At 33.6% G+C, this 14,150-nt stretch overlaps 1 long non-coding RNA gene across 1 annotated transcript in view; it reads left to right on the top strand.

Moving 5' to 3' along the window:
- Positions 1-720: 720 nt before the first annotated feature.
- Positions 721-14,150, top strand: part of LOC138328272 (uncharacterized) — a 45,660-nt gene continuing 32,230 nt past the window's right edge. Inside the window, exon 1 of the long non-coding RNA XR_011209178.1 lies at positions 721-774. This is a non-coding gene — a long non-coding RNA (uncharacterized lncRNA). The remainder of the gene's footprint in view (positions 775-14,150) is intronic.

Genomic DNA, 14,150 nt, shown 5'->3' with positions numbered 1-14,150 from the left:
TATATTATCCCGCGCTTTTGAGTGACATCAATTATTTACCTCCTTATTGAAGAGTTCCAAAGAATTACTTGCAGCGCACGTGGAGGAATGTTGTTTTCTGTTGTGCTATTTGATATTCAATAATGTAAGAACTACCTGGGTCTAGGCCTATATTTCCATATAAATTAATCAGCTTCACGTATGCTTTGTTTTTGTGTAGGTAACTATCTATTTATTTAAATTTGTATGTGTGACAGACTGACATGATGAACACATGGGGTTTGACATCAGACAATATTGGACTGGCTAAAATGAAAGTAGCTAAAAGATAGCCCGAATGTTTTTTTAAAATTATGCCTATATGTTTTTGACATGTAACCTCAAACTACTATAAATAGATCAATGTCCAACAACCTCACAACATTGGTAGTTAATTATTTATAAATAATATTAGATAATTTTTGCTTACAAAAGCTATAGAATGAGGTTATGTATTATTTCTTCTTCTTTCTGTCTCAAGACTCAGACACAAAGGGTTGAGTGCATTTGACTCTGGGAGGTGGCATAAAATTTAATGTTAGTTACATGAATATATATATATGATTCACCATGAAATGTAGCTTATATTAAGTGTGTGAATGTGTTTGATACAGTTTAAATTTCAATTATGTTCAAAATTAAAGATTTTCAATTTTATACTTTACACTTTCTTATTATGTATAACATTTTTATGTTTTTTCAGATTTTTGAAAAGGGCAAATTAGGAAAGTCACAACATCATAAAGTTGTCCTAAGGTAAGATACCATTTCTTCTACAACAAGTTTTTGCAATCTTGAAAAATAAAACCATGACAAATATTCCTACCTTTCAGTATTTTCAGCAAGAAAAGTGTTACATTGCAATTTCCATGATGGAGATTGTATGCTATTTTAGGCTTCAGCACCAAACATGAATTTTGTAGACTACACACACCTTTGATGTCCAAAACAAGATATTTTTGGCTGCTAATAATGGTGAACAAATAAGATATTTACAGTTATGCATAACAAGAAAGTTGAGTAAAATTGAAATAATTAGGACTTATTAGGCCCAGTTTGAGTGTTTCATTGTTTCATTTCTCTCCTGTTACAAATTGCCGAGCTTGCTATCTGTTTTTCAAACGTTGGAAGTAGGCTTATCTGAACTTGTGAGTAAATAAAATGTGTCTCCAAGAGGATGAAAAGAAGTATTTTGTGTAGCCGGATTTGACTGGGTTGATCATTGGTGACCAGCCAGCTCAGCTGTAGAGCATTTGGCTTGTGTTTGGAGGTTCTGGGTTCGAATCCCAGTCTGGCAGTCTTTTTCTCCTCTCCTGTTACAAAAGAAAGGAAAGAGATATGTTGTTCTGGTAGTGGGAATTGGTCATCTATGACAAGATAGCTCTATATGGGCAGAGCATCTGACTGTGGTGTTTGTACATCTTGGGTTTAAACCTGTGTCTGACTGTGCTGATTTTTCCCTCCTTTCTATTTTATCATTTCCATAGATCTCAATTAGAAATGTTGGTAGATCAGTAGGTAAAGTTCCTGCCTGTTCTTCATCTTGGACTTTGTACTAATAACGATAAATGTACAGCGGAGAAGAAATGAAGACATTTGAACCGGCAGGAATCATTTTCCATTAAAAGTACGAAACTGATTTCGTACCTCAGCTGATTCACTCGTTACTGTAGTATACACAAGAACAATGTAACTGATTTACGAACTTCTGACATTCAGAGTTTAGCCTTTATTGCCTTCCTCACAACATTTTAAAGTTTTTGTATTGATTTAAGTCTGGAGCAAATGTGGAAGTAGTATTTTGTTCAATCTATGATGTTTTCTGCTTCACGATGCTTGTTTTAGTTTAAAATGAGCCTTTAAAGTACGGTAATAATACACTACGTTTCCTTTTATGAGGAAAAAAGTTTTGACTTGAATGTTATGATGTGAATCATGTGGAGAAAATTTGGATCCAAGCGTCATGTTGAAGATGTCTGTTATTTGGAAAAACCTTGTTGAAATACTACTTCTCCTGAAGCGTTGACTGTATGATGATCAAACTTTTGATAATGAGGTTACAGGAGTAATCTAGAGTGAATGGTCATGCAGGTAATATATTTTTTTCCCTTGAAAAAGAAAAACTTAAGGATTTTTAATCATAAATTGATTGACTGACTCTCTCTTGAAGTCAGGTGAAAAAATTGAGTTACCTCCCTTAGCTCATAAATTATGTTTCGAATCTAATGTTCACAAACATTATGGTGTGATATTACTTACCATATGAACATATGAAAGTGCTAGGATAGCAAGCAAAAGAAATTCAAATACCATATTTGACCCAATAGACATTCAGGGCAGTTAAAAACTTGAAAAAAAAGGCTAAGATTGCACATCATTATTGTAAAATAAACACATAGTAAGCCATTAATCAATTTCCGAAAAAAAATACAAAAGAGAAATCTTCATTTTCATAGTTTTTATAGTAGCTGTATTTAAGTCGGTGTAAATGAAATTGAGGCCTCCAAAAGGGGGAGGGTCGCTTATAGGGATAGGATAACTTATTGGATAGAATACAGTATTTGATAAGCAACTAAAACCTGTAAAAAAAATCCCATATATATGTAACAGGAGAGGAGTTTGAACCCAGGATCCTCCAAACACTAGCTGAGTGCTCTACCGACTGAGCTACCTGGTCACCGATGATCGACCCAGTCCAATCCCGCTACACTCCTTCCTCCTTTCTCGAAGTCTTTGCCCCCGAAGATATACGAGACCCTTTCAAACACCACCATCGTGGGTTATATAGTTGGGCGCCAATTTTGTAACAGAAGAGAAGAAAATGTATCGGCCAGACCGGGATTCAACCCGGGTCCCTCCGAATACTAACCAAGTGCCTTATCGACTGAGCTACCTGGTCACCAATGATCGACCCAGTCCAATGCTGTTATGTATGTATATATGAGTTTCATCTAAAATCACACATTTCGTATTCACCCTAATGAAATAAGTATCAGAGTCTGAGACAGTTGTCGGTTCCATGCCATGCTCGCCTGATAAAGTCCTCCTCCTTTATATTCATTATTGGACAAAAAAATATATTGGTGACTAAACCGTTTTCTTGTGCGTGTAGGTCTTCGGGAAAGCTAAATTCCATCTACTCTGTACGTAATCACCTTTTTTACGTATAATGAGCAGAACTGGGAACGGTTTCGAGGACAGACTGTGTGAAAGATGCGAATCTGATATAATCGTCTCCTTCACTTTGCTGGGGTCTCGGAGAACCTGTTTTACAAAATTAAATTCTGGTGTGTTAGACGAAGTCTGGTCTTTAAAGGTAAAAGGGGATGATTTGGTTTTGTCCATTTGATTGAGCTATGTCCAGAAAGCAATGTCAGAATTTCCTTCAGAAAACTGTCTAAAGATTTTACTGGACAGTGATGAAATCTGATTTGCATTATTCTGAATTTTGAGACATTCAGCATGATGTTTTCTGCTTCACAACTGACACGGTTCATATGTTGTCAAGTGGGGTTGATTGATAAGGATGCCATTAATATATAAGTGATTAAAGATAATCCTTTGATAATCTTTAGTAATTATGGATAGTTTTGATGCCTTAAGAAATAATTGTTTATCATATTTGACCCAATAATTGGCAAATATTCTTAAAATTAAGAAAATTCATGGCGAGCTCAAGTCAGAATGGAACAAAACTTGGAAAAAATCACTGCACTAAGCAAGCCATAATAATTTGCATTTAAGAAAAAAGAAAACAAAAAAAGTCTAAAGTATTGTCAGTTTTGATATTTAAAAATTTAAATTCTTTAGTAAGAAAATTTTTGATCTCAAAAAGAGGGAGGGGACACTTAATTATGAGGACAAGGGTTCTCATTGGGTCGAATATGGTAAAAATATATGGTTGTCATTGGTGTGGTTCAAGTTGATGCCATTGAATAACAAATTATAAAAATCAATCCTGGGATGATTACCAATAATTTTGATGCTTTAACAAAGCATTAGTTATAGGATAATTGATCTGTGTGTCAATGTTTGAGATTATGTATGGTACTGTATTTAAAATCTCATTCTGCATTAATTGACGGTGTTAAATATAGGATACATGTATTTACATTGGTCTGGGTTGATTTGATTTAGCATTCTGTTAATAACAAGGCTCATTTAAGGTATGCAAGGTTCAATAGGAAGTGAGAGAAAATCAGAGTACCCAGAGGAAAACCACTGACATACATTTAAGCTAAAATGAAAGCCAGTCAGTACCTGGTAACTCACTCGCAGCCCCAAATCCAAATGGTTTTCAAACGTTCTACCCAGAGGTGGAGGGCTTAAAGTGGATATTTATGGTGTTTTGGGAAGCTCATGCACCAAGTTATAAGAATATATACGGTACGCTTTATCACAGATAATATAAAAATATTTATTAGGATTTATACAACAGTATTTATGGATTCTATGGAAAATGCTTTTATTAGGATTAATTTGTATTGTACGGAGTGGAAGACTGGGACATTATTAATGTTTTGTTTATTGAGATATTTATGGGAGAGAGTGAAGCCAGGAACATTACATTTGAGGAAATGTACCATACATGGAATCTGGACTCCCTTGACCATTGTTTAATGTTGATTGACCACATCAAACTCTATTGATTGACCGTTTAGTACCCAGCTAGGGTATTCATAACCGAAGACCCGCACCTCCAGCTCAACACAGCGATCATTTACTAACCAACGGTCAGCAATGGTCAGCCTACACATCAACTTGTCTAAATTGGTCATAATTACAGTTTACTGACACCCGAGATGAAATGAGGGAGTAGTTTAAATCAACATATCACCCTAGAAAGTGACAAGTCCATTAGATAGAATAAAAGCAGAGATTTATGGGAAATTTACAACCTGTATTTGCAGACCGTATCTGAAATTGTGATTAGAAGACAGTATACTTTAATCACATGTTTATAGTAGGCCCCTATAGTTGGAGATGCTGCTCTTTCTTTTCACATATCAACATATTCAAATATGGGACATTCTATATTGAGAGGCAGAGTATCACTCCTAACCGTCTATCACTTGGTATCCAGTTCAAATCCCACGTGGGGCAGTTACCAGGTAACGATCATAGGTCAGTGTTTTTTCTCCAGGTACTCTGGTTTTTATTGGGTTTTAAATGTCTTTAAATAACCATGGATGTAAAGCACAACCAAACATTAAATCTTTGACAACACTGTAGAATGGTCAACAGATCCAAATGGAGGGTTTGGTTTCCTCAAAAATGATTTTTAAAAATAACATATTTAGCAATTAGCACCAGCTTAAATGCTACAAAAGAATGACAAACCAAAAACCAATTACCAAAGGTATTACTTGTGTTTTGCTCCAAATAAAATATTATTTATTGTCATGAAACATATTTTTATGTTAAAAAGTGATAGATCATGGTTGTTTAATGTAGCGAGATAATTGTTACATAAATCTGTAATACATTCACACTTTTTTTTAAACTGCATTAAAACTATAGGGGAGATATATCATTGTATTACTGTCAGTCTTTTGCAGAACCATAATAAAAGTTAGTTATAAATGCTGTTTTAAATTTGCAAATTTAGATTACCTATAATGTTCCCTACACAAAATATGTATTTTTGCAATGAAGGTAGATAATTCAAAGAGAGATTACCATTAAATTAAGACAAGAAATATATCTCAGAAACACAGATGACAAAGGATGGCAATTTTAAATTGTACTTGTTGATGAAATATAAAATGCAGTTTATGGTTTAAGGACAAAGAAATATATCTTGACAAAGGGGTGAAAAAAAAGGCAATTTTTAAATTGTACTTGTTTTGATGATATATGGTATCTTTTCTATTTAAAGGTAATTAAATATTTTAAAATACAAAATCAGGTAATTTTTCATACCTAAACACAAATTATAGAGCTTCATTAAAGGGGGATAATACAAAGGGAGATAACTGCAGCAAATCAGAAAATCAGAAAAATAATAATATCTCAACACAAATTACATGGCTGCAACAAAGGGAGATAATTCGAAGGGAGATAACTGCAGTACACGTTATGTATACCAGTATACAGTTAACAGAAGGTGAACGTTGAGAGTTCTAGTGTAGCTGACCTAGCTTGGTGATTTATAGCCTTTGTGATAAGTATCAGTAACTAGATAGGACAATGCAAATTGGATTTTAAGTGTAAGAACGTGTGAACTAATATTTTTCTCTTTAAAGCACAATAGGCCACTCAAATGAATAAGTAAAATAATCTCTGACTTTGAATAACGAGGTGTTAATGCCATATAAACATGCAGCTTGTGTTCGTGTGTACAGAGAAAAACACATATTTCATCAAACAATACTAGGTATGCATATCAATAAATCAATATACAAGAAACTTCAATGTGTTTAATATCATTTTAATAAACAACTTGTATTTGATTATAGTATTATGATATTGTTATGTAAATCAGTTATGGAAATTTTATGATTAATTGATTATTTTGGTATAAATTTTATCATTTTGACAAATTGAAGTATTAATATTAAAGACTTTTGTGTTTTTTAATGTTCATTAAAAATAAAAGTACAGGAAATATTTACAAAATATGAATAATAATAAACAGTGTTCTTTATTAAGTCTTAGTTAAGTAAGATAGCTTTAATTTAGAGATTAGTTAGCTTACAAACTAGGACTTTAAAATATTTATTATATATAATGGTAAAATGAAACATAGCAAAATTCATGGTTATAACTATTTGTGCGAACAAATCCTTTGTTAATTTAATGAAATATAACTTTTAGGAAACAAGAGCAAGAAAAAAGCATATATCATAAGTTTAAGACTTCAGTACATCAAGCTAACAAATCACTGAAAAACTGCTAGTCGTCTTGATTTTTAACAGTCAGACTTATTTCCTTTGCCTTTTGTCGAAAGTTAAACAGAGCATGTTGAAAATTATTGGAATTTCATTACAGGCACATCATGTTGTTTTTGTGTAACTTAATCGGTCAGTTGAACACTTCATTTCGTCCATTGTCACGAGAAACAGGTGCGGGTACAGGAGATTGATAGGTTATACATTAGACCCTATATATATCTCCTATACTTTTCACAGGTAAATGCCCCCTTTATGGGCTAACATTTTTACACCTGAAATTCTATTATGCTTTTCACTTTGCGATACATTCAAATCTAGACCAATTTATTCAAAATCTTTGTTCATTAAATATTGTTAAATTATTTTAACACCTGGTCCTCCTGAATTTTGACAAGTGTTTCCTCCGTTTTAAAGTTTCCAGTTTCAAATCACACATTTTATCTATAGAAGTGCCTTGTGATGTACCTTTTAAAAAGGCGTCAATGAAGAGAGTTTGAATTAAGGAAACTAAAAATTTTGTTAAATTAATTATGTTGTACACATAGAGTTAGTGTTATAAGAATATACACTTAAATATCTATTGCATTTGTAACTCAAAAGCATTAAAATAAAAGCCAAATTGATAAATTGAATGACAATGCGGCCTTACATGATAGATCTACCAAATTTGACAGGATAATGATTTAATGATGCTAGTATTAGTTTTTTGACTGACAGTATAAAGAAAGGAATAGACTGTATTTAGTTCAGTTATGCAATATATCGCTGATAAAATAGAGATTATTTGGGTATAAACTGAAATGAAGAAGTGATTGCTAATAAAAGGAAATCTTGATATATCAAGATATATTACATACCGAATTCGACCCAATCAGCGCCAATGACCCAATAAGCGCCCGTGTCCCTATAAGCGCCCCTCCCCCTTTTTGAGACCTTTATTTCAATTGCCCAGGCATAAATAAAGACCAAAGCTACATAAAACTGTTCAGATTTACAATAATTTCTTCTTAGTAGCACTTTTTCTGTTTTTTAAACGCCATGGGTGCTTATTTTGTGGAATACGGTACTACTAAATGTTTAGTTACATTAAATGGTCCTTATATATTGCTGTAAAACAAAGTAAAATATGGTTACTGTTTCCTATCAACACTTGAGAATCTTAGCTATCAAATGATCCAAATTGAAAAAAAAAATATTATAGATTTGTAATAATTCAAGAAAGTCGCTCTTTGAGTCTGTCAGCAAAAGCATTGCTCTGCGATAAACAAGCAATATTTACGGTAGTTGTGAGTCGAAAACTAAATCTTGAAACCCCATTTGTGTTTTTATATTTGAAAAAAAAATCAATTAGAAACTTGAAAATAATATACCGGTGTCATATGAAATATTGACCCCCCCCTCCTTCCATTAAATAGTCACCCGGGTGAATATTTTATGGTGTTGGTTCAAATTTTTTTAGAACACACTAGTATATTAAAAGAATAAATCTACTCTAGGGATGATAGTGATTGCCATTGCTTTGTTTTTGCATGATGGCAGTTTTCCCACAAAAAGATTAATTCTGGGAGAAAAACCAGCTTTATTTCACGAACTTATAACACAGAATTCAATGCTTATCCTTAGATGAGGGTACAATGATGGATTTAGGAGACAAGCGTTAACAATCTGAGGCTATCATCTGAGAGTATTGTTGTCTGTAGAACAATTGTAAGGATTCAGTAGACAATGGAACTGGAATTACAGCGTCAACCTTAAATGGCTTCTATGGGATTGTACAATCGAAAGTTAACATTGGGGAAAAAAATGCTTCAAAATTTCACCCGAGTAGGTTCTTGAGAATGACTAAGAACAGGAACCTAGCGTTAGAATATATTCTGTATTTGTATGTTTTAAAGTTATCTGCCCTTGGGTAGATATTTAATTGTGACGTCATACAATTCATTATCTTTGTGAGTATAACATCATACATTTCGGAGAAAACAAATTAAGCTTACAAAATAATGACATCACAATAGATACTTAATTGAAAGGGAGCTAACTCTGTAATATGCAAAGACAGAATACACTTTAAGTATAAGTACATGTACACTGTAGAATTTGTTTAGAGGTTTGATTACTGATAGATTGATTCTCAATTAAGCTAGATAAATAATCTAATGACTAGATTAATGCTAATTTGTAATATCGAAGGATGTTCAGATTGTCCACAAAGGGGAACAATTTAGGATTTCTTTTTAATACTGATTTGTGATGTTGAAGGATGTTCAGATTGTCCACAAAGGGGAAAAATTTAGGATTGTTTTTAATACTGATTTGTGATGTTGAAGGATGTTCAGATTGTCCACAAAGGGGAAAAAATTAGGATTCTTTTTAATACTGATTTGTGATATTGAAGGATGTCCAGATTGTTCACAAAGGGGAACAATTTTTAAGGATTCTTTTTAATGCTGCTTAGGGAATGGGAATAATGTCCACTTGGACAACATTAAAGACTGTTCAATTGTTTCTCAAATATTATTTTTGACAAAGAGCAAACACTGGGAGCAGTCTAGGATAGGAACACGAAGAGAAAGAATACTTTGAAAATGACAAAATTATAATCACAAAAAGCTGTGATTAAAGACTCGTGTTTAGGATTGAAGGATTTAAAGTTTCCTGTCTATCGGGGCCCTGTCTGGCACGTGTGTTGATTGGGATTTAACCGTACAAAGATTTATAGATCACACTACCGACTGATTGTGGTTCTGGTCCAAGACAACCATCGCTTCTGTCTCTTTCTCTGAGCCCCAACATGAAAAGGACACAGAATTAAAGCCGAATTAAACACTAGACAAGCACGTTAAAAAAACAGGTGTTCTTTGATAAAGGTATTCAGACGGGTAATTAGACGATTGCAAGCTCAAACACATTCCGGTTAATTGCATTGAAGGTCACGTACTGATAGCTCTAACGTTCAAAATGGAGATCTACTTTCATTAACGAGATGAAAGAAATTGAATTCTTATGTCTGTGCTTACCAACCTATAGGTTTGATGGCAATATTGTCTGTTGATCGGTGTTGAGACGAAGATAAGGAATAAACGGATGGTTATAAGGTCAAGCTGCTGATAAAATGGTATTAAAGGTATCGAGGCAGGTAAAATGGCATGGAATGCTATCGACTTTAAAAGTTAGAGATATCTTAATTGGAAGCAAAAGAATAGATCTATATATGATAGAAACCCCATATACAAATCGTGTTGCCAATTAATATATTACTGATATTGAATAATAAGTGTAAAATTAAATATTGAGTATATTAACTGGAACTGGGGAGAGGGGGGAGGTGGGGGTAAGGGGTGGGGTGGTGAAGGGGGGGGGGGGAGAGTGTGAAAAAAAGGTTTTGATGATTAAAATTAAAATATATCCTTTGTATAAAACATTTCCCCTCCATTTCCATTTTTTATGCAAGGACCTTGCATTCTGATGATTATATTAAGGTTGTCCTATCGTTCTCATTTCAGAAGTTAATTTCAATCACATATTTAAAGAAAAGTCCCTAATCCCTTGTGTATGCTGCGCAAGCATTTCCTATCAGATCCTAGTATACCTAAATAAAGAAGAAATTGAAATTAGAATTAAGAATTTCTGTCAATAAAAAGAACATGAAAGTTCAACTGAACCCAAGATAGAAATACAAAAAGAGTGATTACTGCTGGAAGTGTTAAGAGTACAAATGCTTATGTCAAACTACTGCTCACCAATCACAGCACAAGTTCCTATCTCAGTGCGCTGTGTATATTGAGATTGGATTGATATTTCAATTATAGGCCTTCCAATATTTCATACAGAGGTATGATAGCTTTGTATTTTATGTACTGGGTTTGTGCCATCTATTTTCTCTGAAGTCTGTGTCTGTATTGTCTGGCTGTGGGAATTCTGCTTATATTGTTTTGGATATCTTACAACAGTACAATGTGCTTGGGTTTGCATTTTCTGTGATTGATTATAACAAGAATTTAACTTGACCAACGCAGGTTGGCTGAAACGAGATTGAATTCCAGTGCAGGTTTTGAGTTGCTGCAACAGCAAAATCTTTGGAAGAGTAAACATCGACAATGCTTATGATTATTGCCAATAGGACGCTACTCGAACGTCAGTATGTTTAATCTTCTTAAAATAAAAGTGCATACATTCATTAAGGACATTTGGTTTAACAGTAGGGGGAGTTGATCACAGGGACTTGAGAATTTAGAATTTATTTCAATGACCCAATAACTACTAGATCGCAGGGACTTCAGAATTCAGAATTTTTGCTGCTTTGACCCTATATCTAGTCGATCACAGCACTTGAGATTTTTTGTTGCTATGACCCTATACCTACTAAATCACAGGGACTTGATAATTCAGAATTCAGAACAAGTTTATTTTGACCCCAATTTCCAGAGAGATGCAACGTACAGTCCAACCAGTCTATAAAGACCATCTAAGGAACAGAGGGAAAATGATCTTTATAGCCAGGTAGACTTTATACACAGGTTTAATAGTATTTGGGACCATAGAAAAGTGTTCTTAACAGAGGTGGTCACTAAGGCAGGTTTGACTGTAGATCCATGCCTATAACTTTACTAGATCACAATGGCTTGATAAATTAGTCTCCCACAGGGAATTAGGGATAAGGGGTGGGGATAAAGGGTGTGTCTTTCCGTCAGTCCTTCTGTCTTTCAATCTTTATCCTTCCGAGAATTCTTTTGCCGATCACTATGTCCTATATTAGCAAGTACAAGTGGTTAAGATGCTTTGATATATTACCACCGTTGGTCCCTCTACCCGGTTCGAGTTTGTATCACATGTGGGTCAGTTGGTACACACTGACCACTTGTCGCCACAGCTGGTGTCATACATAAAATGTACCTCCTGCATAAATAGTATCCGGATACTTTTTATTCTGCATAAAAAGTATCCAGATTCTTTTTATACCCCTACCAAAACATACCCCTCATGCATAAATTGTACCCCCCTGGGGTGGGGATTTTTCTGTTTTGGTCACAGACACTGATAACTGCAACCCTCAGTTCTGCTGTTACTAAGTTCAACCATTTTTAGACAAAATACATTGAATATGAACATTTTTTATAGGGGGGTACTTTTGTGCAAGGGATGTACTTTTTATGCAGGAATAAAAAGTATCCGGATACCTTTTGGTAGGGGGGTACTTTTTATGCATGACACCGTTCTATTTTCTTTGGGTTTTCTGACTTTCCATCACCTATAAACCAAGCACATCCTTAAATGACACTGGCTGTTAATAAGAAATTAAACTAATAAAATAAAATAAAATTTGACTCTCTGGAGCCCATTCTACAGATAATGTATTGTTTTTAGATGGGGTATCAACTCATTTGGACAAAATATCCAAATTGCAATAGTACTGTAAAATATGTAGTTCGATATAATGATTACTTGGCTTGAAGCTATGCACATATTGTTCTTATTATATTTCACTACGCTATAGATTTATTACGTAATATTAGTCATTTCCATAATTAGGTTTCACAGTTATTATATATATTTAAAAGTCTTATTGATAGACTTCAAGTCATTTAGTGCTAATGGACTTTTCAGTCAAGATTACCCTTGGAAATTAAAGCATTAGATTTCCTCAAATCAATATATTCAATTGTTTAGTGCAGTCAGGCAGTGATAAAACGATTAGAATTTCTTTTTTGTCTTTTTAAAAAAAATTTTTTTTTCAAATTGTATGAGTCATGCTTTTACATAATCTAGCGTTCCTTTACGTTATCAGAATTAATCTCTTTTTAAGAAAATTTGTCACAGGATTTCTGCCTCAATGACAATGCCAGGCTGATAATCTCAGGAAGTCAAAAATCTTTTTGTGATTCATTAAGTTGGTATAATCTATAAAATCAGGAGACATCATTATTCAGATATGTTTTAAAAGCTATTGTTGTTTTAATTACTTCATTTTGTTGCATATGTATACATACTAAGACCAAGCTTAATTTTAAGTCATTGATTGCTTTGTTTTTAATATATTATTACTAAAAACATTCCTTGAAATCTAGAAAGACAGTTAACTTGTAGCAAAATTCATTAAGAGAATGGATGGTCACAGATTTTTTTTGACTTGTATAAAAAAACTTTCTAGGTTAACATGACCAGTTAAAAAACCTGTGTTATGAGACCACTTCTGTTGTAAAGAGTAAAAACCTGTGTAATTAAACCATGTCTGTAGTAAAGAGTAAAAATCTGTGTAATTAGACCGTGTCTGTAGTAAAGAGTAAAAACCTGTGTAATTAGACTGTCTGTAATAAACGTAATTAGACCGTGTCTAAGTAAAGAGTAAAAACCTGTGTAATTAGACCGCATCTGTAGTAAAGAGTAAAAACCTGTGTGATTAGACCATGTCTGTAGTAAAGAGTAAAAACCTGTGTAATTAGACCATGTCTGTAGTAAAGAGTAAAAACCTGTGTAATTAGACTGTGTCTGTAATAAAGAGTAAAAACCTGTGTATGAGACCACCTCTCTTGTAAAGAGTAAAAACCTGTGTAATTAGACCACCTTAAAGAATAAAAACCTGTGAAATGAGACCACCTCTCTTGTGAAGATTGAGTAAAAACCTGTGTTATTAGGCCATGTCTTTAGTAAAGAGTAAAAACCTTTGTAATTAGACCACCTCTCTTGTAAAGAATAAAAACCTGTGAAATGAGACCACCTCTCTGTAAGAGTAAAAACCTGTGTGATTAGGCCATGTCTGTAGTAAAGAGTAAAAACCTGTGTAATTAGACCACCTCTGTTGTAAAGAATAAAAACCTGTGAAATGAGACCGCATCTGTAGTAAAGAGTAAAAACCTGTGTAATTAGACCGTGTCTGTAGTAAAGAGTAAAAACCTGTGTAATTAGACTGTGTCTATAGTAATGAGTAAAGCCTGTGTAATTAGATTGTCTTTAGTAAAGAGTAAAAACCTCTTGTAATGAGACAACCTCTTTTGTAAAGAGTAAAAACCTGTGAAATGAGAATGTGACCACCTCTTTTGTAAAGAGTAAAAACCTGTGTAATTAGACCACCTCTCTTGTAAAGAGTAAAAACATGTGAAATGAGACCATCTCTGTTGTGAAGAGTAAAAACCTGTGAAATTAGATCACCTCTCTTGTAAAGAGTAAAAACCTGTGTAATGAGATCACCTCTCTGTTAAAAGAGTAAAAACCTGTGTGATTAGACCATGTCTGTAGTAAAGA

This window comes from Argopecten irradians, chromosome 7 (assembly GCF_041381155.1).
Source record: "Argopecten irradians isolate NY chromosome 7, Ai_NY, whole genome shotgun sequence".
Taxonomy (NCBI): Eukaryota; Metazoa; Mollusca; class Bivalvia; order Pectinida; family Pectinidae; genus Argopecten; species Argopecten irradians.
Note: the sequence above shows the minus strand (reverse complement) of the source record. Positions and strands in the feature narration are given on the sequence as shown.